The sequence below is a fragment of the Castor canadensis genome, chromosome 3, assembly GCF_047511655.1.
Source record: "Castor canadensis chromosome 3, mCasCan1.hap1v2, whole genome shotgun sequence".
NCBI classification, from domain to species: Eukaryota; Metazoa; Chordata; class Mammalia; order Rodentia; family Castoridae; genus Castor; species Castor canadensis.
In genome coordinates this window covers 163,420,822-163,435,357 of record NC_133388.1, presented here as the reverse complement: position 1 = coordinate 163,435,357, position 14,536 = coordinate 163,420,822, and the positions used below count along the sequence as shown (strand labels likewise).

Genomic DNA, 14,536 nt, shown 5'->3' with positions numbered 1-14,536 from the left:
AAAATGTTTAAAAGTTTAGAGACTATTAAATTACATCATGACAAAGAACCCTGGAGATAATACAAAAGACAAGGGTAGTAGCAGCCTCACCTGAAGCATGAGATCCAGGTTGGTCAACAGCCTTTTTATCTCACTGGGAATTAGAGCCTAAATGTCAACTTCAGGAAGCACAATGTCACAGCTAGGGCACTGCACTTAGAATAGAAAGACTTGCAATCTAATCTGGGTCCTGAGTATCATGGTCTACATAAACGTCTTCATTTGTAAAACTAGAGAATTAGCTTATGTTATCCAAGACTCTGTGCTCCTGTACTTATTTCCTGAACCTGTACTGGGTGAAGCTTTTCTTTTTTCTATTCTCCACGTTCCTCTGGTAAATCAGATGATCAGCCAGGTTTCTGAACCACTATCCAACAATAGTCATTCCCATGATTATATAGTGAATTCAAAGTTACAAAAAATGGCAATATTCTTTAATAAAAAGATAGCTAAATGCTCTATCATCTTCAAGAACCACACAATATTATTAGTTCTGTTATAATGCTTAAATGATTTTTGCATGGGTTTAAAAATCACATACACACTCTTTTTGTATACTTTTGATGGGAACAAAGTCAACAGCAATATATGAAATCAAGTAAAGAACAAAATAAAATCTGGGTAAACTCTGGCTTTGCTCAAGAATTTACAATTTAGCCAGGCGTGATGGCACACATCTGTAATCTCAGCACTCAGAGGCTAAAGCAGGAGAATCTTGAGTTCAAGGCCAGTCTGATAGTGAGACCCTATCTCAAGAAAAAAAAATTTTTTTTAATTTATTTCTGAAGGACAGAATACAAAGGATTATAAATGCCATATGTACAAATAACAGATGACTTTGTAACCACAGTGTTTCCTCTCCAGGTGACAGAAGGATGAGTAACTCATAACAACATATGCCCCTAGTCTTACTGCTTCTTGGAAATAAAACTCAAATTTGCCATTACTCCTTGTGTGAGTTCTTCTGCCTTATCCTCACAATCTTCCTGAACTCTGTTTATCCATATTGATCTCAGGCCTGCCCTTAGTTCTCTTTCCCATTCTGCCTCTGCTCAGTCCATTTTGTACAAAACAACATCTCTGTTTAAATCAACTCAAGCTTCCCTTAACAAAATCATTTTCCCATCCCTAAACCAGACAAGGACACAACAAAAAAAAAAGAGAATTACAGGCCAAACTCTCTAATGAACTTAGATGTAAAAATCCTAAAATACTGGCAAACCAAATTCAACAACATATCAAAAATATCATACACCATGATCAAGTCGGTTTCAATCCAGGGATGCAGAGATGGCTCAACATAATGCAAATCATTAAATGTAATACAGCACATTTACAGAAGCGAAGACAAAAACCATGTGATCATCAATGGATACAAAAAAACCTTTGACATAATTCAACATTCTTTCACAATAAAAGCTCTGATGAAACTAGAAATGGAAGGAATGTACTTCAACATAATTAAGGCTATATATGACAAGCCTGTAGCAAATATACTAAGTAGGGAAAACTGAAACCACTTCCCATAAAACGAGGAATGAGTCAAAGGTGTCCACTCACTCCACTCTTAATCAACATAGTCTTGGAATCCCTAGCCACAGCAATAAGACAGGAAGAAGAAATAAGTGGAATACAAATAGGAAAGAAAAAAGTCAAATTATCCCTATTTGCAGAGGACATGATTTTATACCTAAAAGGCCTAAAAAAAAATTTACTAAAAACTTCTACATACATTATAAAAACCTCCCACAAAGTAGCAGGATACAAAAATCAGTTTACAAAAATCAGTATTTCTATACACCAACAATGAACAGACTGGGAAAAAATCATAGGAAAACACTTCCTTTTACAATAGTCTCAAAAAAATTAAATACCTAGGAATAAACTTAACAAAGGAAGTAAAAGACCTCTACAATGAAAACTATAATCTATTGAAGAAAGAAATCCAAGACTACAGAAGATGGAAAAATCTCCCATGCTCATGGACTGGCAGCATCAATATTGTGAAAATGGCTGTATTACCAAAAGCAATCTATATGTTCAATGTGATTCCCATCAAAATTCCAATGACATTCGTCACAGAGATTGAAAACAATCAACCCTAAAGTTCAGCTGGAAGCATAAAGACTGTGATTAGCTAAGGCGATACCAAGCAAACAGAGAAATGCTGGAGGTATCACAAAACCCAACTTCAAACTATACTACAGACCCATAAGCAAAAAACAGCATAGCACTGGCACAAAAACAGAAATGAAGACCACTGCAACAGAAGACCCAGATATGAATCTACACAGCTATATGCACCTGATTTTTGACAAAGGCACTTAAAACACACAATGGAAGCCGGGTGCCAGTGGCTCACACTTATAATCATAGTTACTGAAGAGGAGGATCGTAGTTCGAAGCTACCGGGCAAATAGTTCTGAGACCCTATCTCCAAAACACCCATCATAAAAACGGCTGGTGGAATGGCTCAAGGTGAAGGCCCTGAGTTCAAGCCCCAGTACCAAAAGGAAAAAAAAAACATACAATGGAGAAAAGGCTGCCTCTTCAACAAATGTGGCTAGAAAAACTGGGTATCTTCACACAGAAAACTGAAACTAGATCCATGTCTTTCACCCTGTACAAGTATAAACTCAAAGTGGATTAAGAACCTTAATATAAGACCTGAAACTTTGAAGTTAGTGCAGGAAAGAACAGGGAATACACAATAGGCATAGGCAATGACTTCCTAAATAGAACTCAAATGGCTAAGCAACTAAGAGAAAGGAGTGTCAAATGGAACTACATGAAACTAAAAAGCTTCTGTACAACAAAAGAAATGGTCACTACACTGAAGAGGCAGCCTGCAGAATGGGAGAAAATCTTGGCCAACTATACATCTGACAAGGGATTAATAACCAGAATATACAGGCAGTTTAAAAAATTAAACTCCCAAAATAAATCAATAACCCAATGAAGACAGAGCAAATGAAATGAACAGAGCTTTTTCAAAGGAAAAAGTCCAAATGTCCAAAACACACATGAAGAAATGCTCAATGTCCCTGGCCATAAAGGAAATACAAATCAAAACCATGTTAAGAGTCCACCTCACTCATTTTAGAATGGCTGTCATCAAGAACACAAACAACAAATGGTGGCAAGGATGCAAGGAAAAAGGAGCCCTCATACACTGTTGGTGGGAATGTAAATTAGTATAGCCACTATGGAAAACAGTATGGAGGCTCCTCAAAAACTAAAAATTGATCCAGCAATACACTCCTAGGGATATATCCAAAGGAATGTGACACAGGTTACTCCAGAGGCACCTGCAAACCCATGTTTATTGCAGCACTTTCACAATAACTAAGCTATGGAAACAGCCAAGATCTCCCACTGCTTATGAATGGATTAAGAAAATGTGGTATTTATATACAATGGAATTTTATCCAGCCATAAAGAAGAATGAAATTTTGTAAGCTGGGCAGTGGTGGCTCATTCCTATAATCCTAGCTATCCAGGAAGCAGAGATCAGGAGCATAGTAGTTCAAAGCCAGCCCAGGGCAAATGAGACCCTATCTCAAAAATACCCAACACAAAAAACAGGGCTCTGGAATGGCTCAATTGGTAGAGCGCCTGCCTAGCAAGTGTGAGGCCCAGAGTTCAAACCCCAGTACCACAAAAAAAAAAAAAGAAAGAAATTTTGTCATTTGCAGGTAAACGGCTGGAACTGGAAAACATCATCTTAAGTGAAGTTAGTTAGGTTCAGAGAGCAAAGGGCACACGTTATGTTTTTCTCATATGTGGAGTACAGCCCTGATAGAAATGTAAGCAACATGATGAAAAACAGGGGAGGTCACATACAAGAGAGGGAAGGTAAAAGAAGGAAGTTCAGATAGAAAATATGGTTGATGTACTTCCTATACAAGAATGAACATAGAATTTTTAAACCTGCTGAAATCGCCACAAGAAGGGAACTAAGGTAGAAAGGAAAAAAATAGAGAGGATGAACCAATTTGGGTTATAATACATATATACATGGAAATGTCACAATGAAACATTCTAATAGCTATCTTAAACAAACAAAAATGTCTTTTTTTTTTTTTTTTCAAAAACAGAGAACAGGGAAGTAAAACAGGTCCTATTTGTCTCTATTTGGGAGACTGGTACCAGTGGGAGGGGGGAGGATATAATGAAAGGGTATAGGAGGGTGAATGTGGTGGGACTATTATGTACTCACGTATGTAAATAGAAAAAGCTGTTGAAACTGTTCCAGGAATGGGGGGAGGAGGGATAAAGGAGAATGATGGAGGGGGTGAATTCAACCACGATATATTGTAAGAAGTATTGTAAGTGTTACAATGTACCCCCAGTACAGTAATAAAAAAAAATAACTTTCCCAGGTCCACCAAACCCATTCATATACCTCCAATCTCTACTCTCTTATCCTCTGTAATTCACTGCATTAAGGCAGATATTGATTCAGCGTTTTGTCACATGTCTCTTACTTAACTGTAAATTTTTTTCAATTTAGGATCATATCATTTATCTAGTTTTGGGTGCTAGTCCCCTAACTGTGGTAGGCTCTGAAAAACAAAACAAGTGAAATGTAGTCCCTATCCTCAAGGAGTTTATAATGGTGGGAGGAAGGTGTGGCAGATCTATATGAGTAGGTATGTCTGTGTAGGTGAGGGAAAGCTAGGAAGGAGACCTCATACAGGTGCTAAAATAGAAAAAAAAAAAATCTCTCAGAAAAGTGCAGTGGGGACACAAGGCAAAATACTCATCAAATTTTTAAACACTCCTATCTTGTCTGGCCGCAATAGATGTACTACTGGTTTTCTGTTTGTTTGGGGGTTTTTTGGTGGTACTAGAGTTTGAACTCAGGGCCTCACACATGCTAGGCAGGTGTTCTACCACCTGAGCCACTCTGCCAACCTTTTTTTGTGTGTATTGGGTTTTTTTCAAGATAGGTTCTCAGGAACTATTTGCCTGGGCTGGCTTGCAACCATAATCCTCCTGGTCTCTGCCCCCAAAGTACACTGTTTTGTTTTGTTTTTTTAATAAAAAATAATACTCTTTCAGAATAGAAGGAAGAAAAGTGGCAACAAAGGGGGAAAGGAAGGTAAACCTAGGTCCAAATCTCTGAGTCTGTTTATTTATTGTAACTATTACTTTGGGTAGCCCAAAGACTTTGAAATTTTTTTCCTATCACAATTGATGAAATAAAACTACAGTAACATACACAATAGCACAAAAGGTAGGAGTACTGAGCCTGCACAAATCTGCTAGCACTGCTTCTGTGAATAAAGACATGAGCTGGACCCAGCACAGGGGCAACTACAGAAAACAGGACAGTGCCCCCAGTAAGCACTTCACTTAACTGATCGCAATGCTCTCAAGAAACCATTACTGTAGTCTCTGAAATGCAGTCATCTCTCACAGTAAATTAGATTCCACAATAAATTAAGCCTGGAAGGTAGTCTACATGCAAAACTACTTCCTTTCCAGTCCCTAAAATTATCATCTCTCCATATCCACAGGTTTCACACCTGAAGATTCTATCACAGATCAAAAACATCTGGAAAAAAATGTGCTTGTGCTTGTACTAACTATGTACATTCTTCCTTATCATAAATCCATAAACAATACAGTAGACCAACTATTTACATAGCATTTTCATTGCATTAAGTACTAGCAGGAATTTAAGTGGATGGGAAAATGTGTGCAAGTTACATGGAAATGCTAAGGCACTTAAGCATCCTTGGATTTTGGTATTCACCAGGGTAGGGTCCTAGAAGCAAGTCCCCTCAGAGGCCAAGGGACAAGTGTACCAAGTTTACTAAAAAGAGGCTTCTTTTAACACACAAGGGAAAGGCATACATCAGGTAACCTCAAAATATCACACACCCTTCCAAATACACACTTCAACTTTCAATGGAATTGATCAGTATAAACCATTTTTCCTAAATCATCCATTTTAAAAGTTATCCCATCCTATTGTAGAAATCATTAATGCTCTACAAATAAAAAGTAAAAATAATTGAATAAATAACTTAATAAAAGAGTAACATTCCTTTTTGAAAGTAAAAATTTTATCCTTCAAAATGAAGTATCTTAATTGGGCATGTGGGATGAGCTTGTTCCTAATATACCTTAAGTGTTTCTAACAACTAAAAGAAAATTTTACTTTTCAAGGAAAGGTTCCACGATTCATACAGAATGAGATTTTTAAATTGTCAGAATATATACCTACGTTAAATAAATCTTAACTTTTGCATGTCTGATTTTCAACTGAGTTCACAGTTATAAAATGCTCTATAGCCTATTAAAGACTACCTAAATTTCACACAAGTACATTTAAATATGAAAGAAAATTTAATCTTTAAGAAATACATTTTATGAACAACTACCATCTTTTCATTCCACGGTGGACAAAAAATAAATTTGTAAAAGGAGAGTCTTACTTTCACACAGATGCCCATCATAAAAACTGGAAACACGCTGCAGTGGGGCACTTTGGAAATAATACAAATACAATGTTGGAAAGTTTCTGGTAATTTCTGGCACAGCTGACTGTATAGTATGCCTATTACTGAAAGTCATCATCAGAACCTTCTCAGCAACCAGGGACTCCCTCTCTTCACAGGCAACTCTGCAGTAACCCAAAAGAGCAGACAGTTCCTTCCTTGCATGCCAGGGGATTCCCTGAACCTACACTCATGACTCCTAAAAGTCATGAGTGTAGTTTTCTTTTGGACTGGTCATTTAGAGTTGTGACTGGACCACAATAACACAATCTGTTAAAAGGTGCTGATATCTCTGATATAACGTATTTGAGTCTGAAATTCATCAAGTTAAACACTCAAATAAAGACCTTCTCCAACTCATGAGTCTACTAAGTATGGGATTCTGTTAACTGGTGAGAACAGCCACTTATTAAATATGTTCTATGTACACAGCCCAGTAATAAGCACTTTAATATGCTAACTAAGTCTATATTACTTACTTCATAGTAGGTATTACCTCTGCCCCCACTTGTAGACAAGGAAACTAATGAAATTACTTGCCCAAGGTCACACATTAGAAAACCAGATTTTATTGGGATGGAAGGAAACCTATCTGAGTTACTCATGTAGTTTTAGGTTCCTCAAAGAAATATTAGAATACAGTTTTATACTAAAGGAGTTACATTAAAACACTGAATTTAAGAAAATACTACTTTCAATCTCCATATCTTCAACATTCAGTATCTGTCAAGCACACGATCTGCCACAGACATGTTTTGCAACCAAATAGCTGCAACTTCTCTGGAAGTGAATGGGAGCACTTCAGGTTGAACCAGTGTGAGGATCATTAATTAGAATTTGGTGGATGAAGGCTAAACATAGGGCTAGTACTGCAAATACCAATGCCAAAACCACCTATGCAGAAACACTGAGCTGTTACAGGCTGAAAACCTTTGACTGTAAAGTTAATCCACTATTAATCAGCTTAAATTACAAATAACTTCCTATTCATTAACAGTCTGCTTAAATTTAAGCTTAGAAAACATATCAACTTCATTCCATAAAACACCATTTTTGCATTCACCTGGCATTGTATTTTCCAATACACACACAGTTTAGATACCCAATTAATAGTTCATTTACTATCCCAATACAACCAATGCAGCTCTCATCCATTGCTAACCTGACGAACTTTTTAACTAAATAAATGTATAGCACACTTGCACAATAGAACTATGTTAATTTCCCACTGGAAAAGAATTTTGCTTCATTATCAAGAGTATAGATTGACATTTCTAGTTCCAAGAGTCACTCATGTCAACAGGAAATTTTAGATTGCACTAGTTCAATGCCTAAGCTCCTTCCAACAGCACCATGCTAATGGTTTTCACTATGTCTTAAAAAAAACTGATGAAAGGGAAATCTAGTATGAATTTATAACAAAAATGGTATGTAATTCCACATACAAAAGGTGAAAGTATGCATCTTGTGTATAGATTAGAATATGTGCAAGAACAAAATTTAACTAGGAGGTACTTAGTCAAAACTGCCATTACTCCTAAGCAGAATCAAGTTCAAAAGGAAGACTGTGGCTTAGGGGCTGTGACCTACACAGAGACCCTCTGCAGAGGTTTATCTTGGCATTTCAGTTTTGCTTTTTGGCCAACGGAGTAAGTTTTAAAGGCCAGAAGTTTTTTTTGTTTTGTTTTGCTTTTGTTTTTGTTTTTTTCCTGTTTTTCTAGGTTGTAAAAACTAATGAGACTCCTAAGTTTTACACCACCAAAAAATAAAAATAGGTATTTCCTGCCTAATTTTAAAAGGAGAATTATAGCAGCCACCTAGATCTAAGCATTTAGTTAGCTCCTGAGTACTGTTCCTTAAGATTTTTATCTAGTATCTGCCAGGTACACCAAAAGGGGAAAGGATTCCAGAGTTCTGAGACACAACCCTGAGGCTCAGTATTAAGCACAATTTGAGACTCACTTGTTGCCAAAGAACTGTGATTGACACTGAGCACTTTCAACTCACCTTACTGCTCATTATCTCCTCCAGCTAGACTCCAAATGAAAGGCTTTACCCAAGCTCACAGAAAAGCAGTTTCTAAACCATAGACTACTACTGCCAATCCCTTAAAGCTGTCCTAGTAGACAAATTTCACCCAAAGTGCCAAATCAAAGATTACCATGCACTTCAAAATACTCACCCTTCTCTCTAGATGTGATTGTGGTAAGTACGGGGTAGGTAATCAGCAAAAATAATCTATCAATAGTCAGAAGACCACAAAGTTATGTCAGACTCAGGCAAATTACTTCTCTTCTAGTTCCACACATCTAGATAGGTTCCTGTCTGCACAATGAATAGCATTTCCAACTATTATCCTTTAAAGATCTGAGAGAACAAAAAAACATGAAAGGGAATTGATTCCTCCCTGTGACCAGCTATATTTCAATAAAAGCTACCCTGAAATTGACATTAGAAAGAGATAAAGGCCAAGACAAATTTTTACAAAGGAGGCCTCCCACAGAACTTCAGGACTACTTAGCAGTTACATTACCCTCAGGCAGGAGGGCAAATACAATCTAATCATTCTTTCCTCCCCAGTTCCTTAATCCCTCTAAAGGTGAATACATTAAACATTCTCCTTAATTCTTCAGTGCAGAGAGAAGAGTCCCTTAAAATCCCTAGTGGATTTCAACAATGTCCCTGAGATGGTCTTCCCTCTCTCACTTCTGCCACTGTCCACATTCTTCACAAAATTATGTTTCAAAAGCCAGAGTTTGACTCACTCTCCTGCCTATAATCTTCACTTGCTTCTCTGTGCTGTTAGGATAAAAGCCCTGCTAAGCCTAGCCCCAGCTCTCAATTTTTCACCACCTACAACTTCTCAAAAGTTTTATTCCTCCTCATGCCTCAGGGGCTTGACACATGCTGTTCCCTCAGCCTGGAATGTCCTTTTCACTCATACCTTCACATACCCTTTTCAGCCTCTTCTCAGACTTCAGGTCAAGTCATAGCCTCAGCAAAGCCTTCTTCGAATCTTCCACAGAGGACATAATCCTGGTAAACTCTTTCACACCACTCGTTATTCCTTCAAAGCATAATCATCAAACTCTTTCTCCTCCACTTGACCATAAACCCTATGAGGACAGAGACCTTGCCTGTTTTCTAAACCTTAACATCACCACAGCACCCGGCATATAGCATGCACTCACTACTAATGCATTCATTAATTGAATGAATTAATAAATAAATATCATTCAGAAGTCCGTATTACTTGACCTAACTTTATTTCTCACATTTCCACAATACACCACACCGAACCCGGCCTTTGGTTTCCCAGAAACTTTCTTCCCTTCCCTTCAGGCCTTCAAATCTGTGGCTTCCCCGCCTAAAAAGCTTTCCCTATTTCAACCAGTTCAAACCCCACTGGCATGCCAAGACCTGGTTCACGTTTTGTTTTGTTTTTTTCCCCCTGCAGGATATTTTCCCATAAAGCCAGTTCATACATTTGTCTACACTTCACTTTCAAAGCACTCTGCATGCTCTTTTTGATAACTCTATAGAACTTCATAGCACTTTAATGCCTCTTTTGTGTGTCTTTCCTTGCCATCATTTGTGCAAACTCCTAAGGCTGGACTATATACACCCCACTCCTCCACTCCCAGAGCAGTGCTAAGTACTGAGCTCTCACTGAGATGCTTGATTTTTCCCTAACACACCAGATTTTTCCTCTGAAAAGAATACTAGTTCCTTCTTACTCCTTTATTTCGCAGGTGATTCAGAGGCCTTATGAGCCTCTCCCCGAAGTTCCTTCTCAGGGGTTTTGGACTACCCTTCCCCCATTCCAATAATAAATGTTTTGAGTTCCCTGAACTCCTGTTCTTGGATCTGTCTACAACGTCTCTGTGTCCCCTGTCCGCAGTGAGGGGCTCTTAGGCCCTTAAAACCTGCCATTCCCCCTACTCATACCCAAGCACGCACACCCAGAAAGACCATTGCGCTAGCTGTGACCTTACACACAACCCCAGATCCTCACCCGGACCACTCTGTCGCCTTTCAACCTCTCATCAGGTGGCGTGGATTCGCCGAGATCGGCACCACCCCCCCAAAGAAGAAAGGCCCCGACCCCGCTGTGCCCGTCCTTCCTGCCTCTACCAGGGAGCACCCCCTTTCTCGTTCTTCCTCCCCTCTTTCTTACTGACCGCGCCTAGGCCCAGGGAAGCGCTGTCTCCGCGCTGTGAGAGTAAACACCGACAGCTGGCCAGTCCCAGCTGCGACGCCACGCAGGGTCCCCGCGCCAGCCCGCCCGCAATCCCTCCCGGGCGGCCACCGCAGCACCAGCTTCGGCCTGGCCAGGGCTCCCACCCAGGAGCACCATCGCTCACTGACCCAGGAAGGTGTCAAACGAGGAAGCAGCAGAGGAGGCAAGCAGCCTGACAGACGTTAACGGCTCAGCGCTCCATCCCTCCCCGACCTAAGCGCCGGCCTCTCGGCTTCCTCGACCCCAGCGCCCACCGAGCAAGTCACGTGCCGGCCAAGGCAGTCAGCTGACCGCGACACGCAACGCGCGCCGCTCCGCTTACGCACACGCCTCTGCCCAGGCGCAGGCGCGGCCGAGCTTCCGGAGGGGGCGTGGCTAGAACGCGCGGTTCCTAGTGGGCGGGGCTTTCTGCAGAGTTGCTGGCTGCGTCGCGTCCGCCTCTTAGGAACGTCACCTTCTCCTTGCCTAAAGCCCTGTCACTTCGGGTTTCTGCGGGTCAGAACTTGTCTCCAGCCCTTTGCACGGGATTTCTTCCACAGCCCCATTTTTTGAGTAATGGCTCCAGTAGTTCACTTCAGCGGATTCACATTTTTCTTGCAGTCCAATTCCAGCTAATCCGTAAATGTCCATGGATCATTTACTGTGCACCATTGAGCTAACTTTTTGGATTTTTTAAAGATTACCTGCTGAAAGGCTGATAGAGTGGCTCAAGTGGTAGACCTCTTGCTTAGCAAATGTGGGGCCCTGAGTTCAAACCCCAGCACACCAAAAAAAAAAAATCACCTGCTGGAGTGAATCATCCCTTGCCGTGAGCTCCTTGTCCGGTTGAGGGGGCAGTATGTGTGGTGACCACCATAAATAGTTCAAACCACATTGGATAGGGGAAACCAAGGAAGTTTCAGGACAGGGCATGGTCAAGGGGAGGATTATCCTTTGGGGAAAAAATAAGTGGCAAACTGCTTTTCTGAACAATGCATATTTCATTAGTTGGGGAGATAGATGGTATTATTCTTCGTACATAGAGTTTTAGAAACAGTTCAGGATTTTGAGGCTCTCTAACAATCCTTTTAAATTTGCGCTGAGGAAGGTGAAGAACCAGAGGCCACAGAGCTGTTTAGCACACAGACAACAGACACATCTTGTGTTAAATCCCAGCTGTGCTCCTCATTAGCTGTGTGACCTTACACTCTAACCTTTAGCGTCTTCATTTGGAAAATGGAGATAATATGTACCTGCTCAATGTTTCGTGAGCGCTAAATGAAGCACAATGCCTGACACATAGGAAACACCCAGTAACCGGTCACCGTTTTACTATGATGATGGTATGTAGGTTTTCTGACCTATCCTATGCATTTTCTGTCCTGTGTCCCAGCAGAAATGTACGACAGAGTTTGTTAGAGCCTCCATATTAGCCTGAACAAAAAGTAAAAACCAGCCAAAATACCCAGTTTGGGATGAATTTTAATAACCACTTCAATAACAGTTTTGGAAACTTGTCAAAAATCCAGGAAACTTTATCTGGCATCACAAGATGAGTCTGAAAGCAACTTTGTTAGTTCCAAGTTGTCAATAAAACTTCCTCTGATGATATGTTTTTCTGTGCTTGAACTGTCCATATGATACCTACTAGCCAGGTAGGCTACTAAGCACTTGCAATGTGGCTAGGAAGCCACATTCACTTAGGAAGTGAATTTTAAAGCTTACTTCACTTTAATTAAAATTTAAATAGCCACATGAGGCTAGGGACAACTTTGGATGGTGCAATTTTAAGGTATGCATTTGAAACTTCTTGATTTCTTCATGCTTATGTGTGGTCCTGAAAGCAGACCTCGGGTCACAGATTCTTAATTTGTGAACTCAATTTCATCTGCTTCTGATCTTGCTCCATGTTCTAATGTTTTAATCACCACTTGAAAGGCAGAATAATATAATGCTCAACAATGTTAGTTCTTTTTTGGGTGGGGGGGTACTGGGGTTTGCGCTCATGGCCTACACCTTAAGTCAGTCCACCAGCCCTTTTTTTGTGATGGGTTTTTTTCAAGATAGGGTCTCACAAACTATTTGTCTGGGCTGGCTTCGAACTGCAATCCTCAAGTTCTCTGCCTCCCAAGTAGCTAGGATTACAGGAGTGAGCCACTGGTGCCAGTCCAAGGTTAGATATAATCATTATTAACGTGTATCTCATTTAAAAACCTAGCAAGCATATTTAATATAACCAGGACATGATTGCTTTCTGTGGTTTCTAATAGTAAGGAATGCTCACTCTTCTATCGTGTTGGTAGCATTCCACGAGGTATCCAAATATGCAACACACATGTGAAACCTTTTCTTCCATTTCCAGCACTAAACAGTGCCCATCTAGCACATTCTAAGCTTAAAGCACTGACAATATGCATATGATTTTTCCTTGCAACCTTTTCAAGGAAAAAAATTAAATTTCACTTCTTTTTTCTTTATTAAGTTGCTGAGTTTATTTCACCTGTATATTTTTATCTCCTCACCTGTTTTTATATCTTACCATTACTACTACTGTGTCCAGTAATAACTTTCCCTACATTAAAACCAAGCAAAGAACCAAGTAAAGGATGGAGCTCCATCTTTTAAAAACTAAACTGGCAATGTTTTTTAGTAGCACTGGGTTTTTGAACTCAGGGCTTCACACTTGCTATCCAAATCTCAACTACTTGATCCAAAAGCCTAGTCCTAAACAGGGATTTTAGATGACACTTTCTTGGCAATGATAACCTGGACAACATCATCATGGTATGGAAAGTTATCAGTTGGCAGTATGAAAAGGACAGCGGGGCTGGAGGCGTGGCTCAAGCAGTAGAGCTTGACTAGCAAGTGCAAGGCCCTGAGTTCAAACCCCAGTACCTCAAAAGGACAGCCAGATAGAAATTTTTACAGATTGTTTAAGCCCAGCATGATGGTGCACATCTATAATCCCAGCTCTTGGGAGGTTGAGGCAGGAGGATCTCCAGTTCCAGGCCAGCCTGAACTACATAGCAAGACCTCATCTCAAAACAAAGAAAAATAATTGTTTAAACTATTTTCTTAAAGAAACTGCTTCTACAGCCAGAGATCTTGAATAGCCTCCTGGTGAATCATCTAGAAGCAATTCATCACCAACTTTTCTATACTTTATTATATGTTTAATTTTTCTTCTACGGAACTAGGTCCTTTTAGTATTTTAGTGATTTTTTTTTTTTTACTGTTTTTGTTTGTTGGTTTTTGGGTTTTGTTTTTTCTTTTTTTTTTTTTTTTTGAGACAAGGTCTCTCCATGTAGCACAGATCAGATAGAAACTCACCATGTAGCCCAGGCTGGCCTTGAATTCACAATCCTCCTCCCTGAGTGCTGGGATTACACGATACACCATACCTAACCCTACTTGTTTTGAAAAGCTTTTGATCTTTGTGTTGCTAGTTTTGAGGCTTTTCCATTCTGGCTCACTTTTGTATATTTTTGGTTGGAGTACCTATCTCATATGGATTCGATTTTTTTTTTTTTTTGGTGGGGCTGGGGTTTGAATTTAGGGCCTCAGTGCTTCATGCTTGCAAAACAGGCACTCTAGCACTTGAGCCACATCTCTAGTCCATTTTGCTCTGGTTATTTTGGAGATGTGATCTCTTGCCCAGGCTGGCCTTGAACTGCGATCCTCCTGATTTCACCCTCCCAAGTAGCTAGGATTACAGACAAGAGTTATCAGCACCCAGCTTACATAGATATCTTCAGTGGAGCTTTTCTTC

At 39.9% G+C, this 14,536-nt stretch overlaps 1 protein-coding gene across 3 annotated transcripts in view; it reads right to left on the bottom strand.

The window, feature by feature from the left end:
* Positions 1 to 11,102, bottom strand: part of Atp6v1c1 (ATPase H+ transporting V1 subunit C1) — a 50,756-nt gene extending 39,654 nt beyond the window's left edge. The window contains exon 1 of one of the 3 annotated variants that reach the window (XM_074068967.1): positions 10,917 to 11,102. The gene's annotated coding sequence lies outside the window, so the exon portion shown is untranslated. Of the gene's footprint in view, positions 1 to 8,730; positions 8,910 to 10,916 lie in introns of those variants that run through there. The other 2 variants (XM_020176089.2, XM_074068966.1) reach the window with 2 other exon arrangements.
* Between the last annotated feature and the right edge of the window lie 3,434 nt (positions 11,103 to 14,536).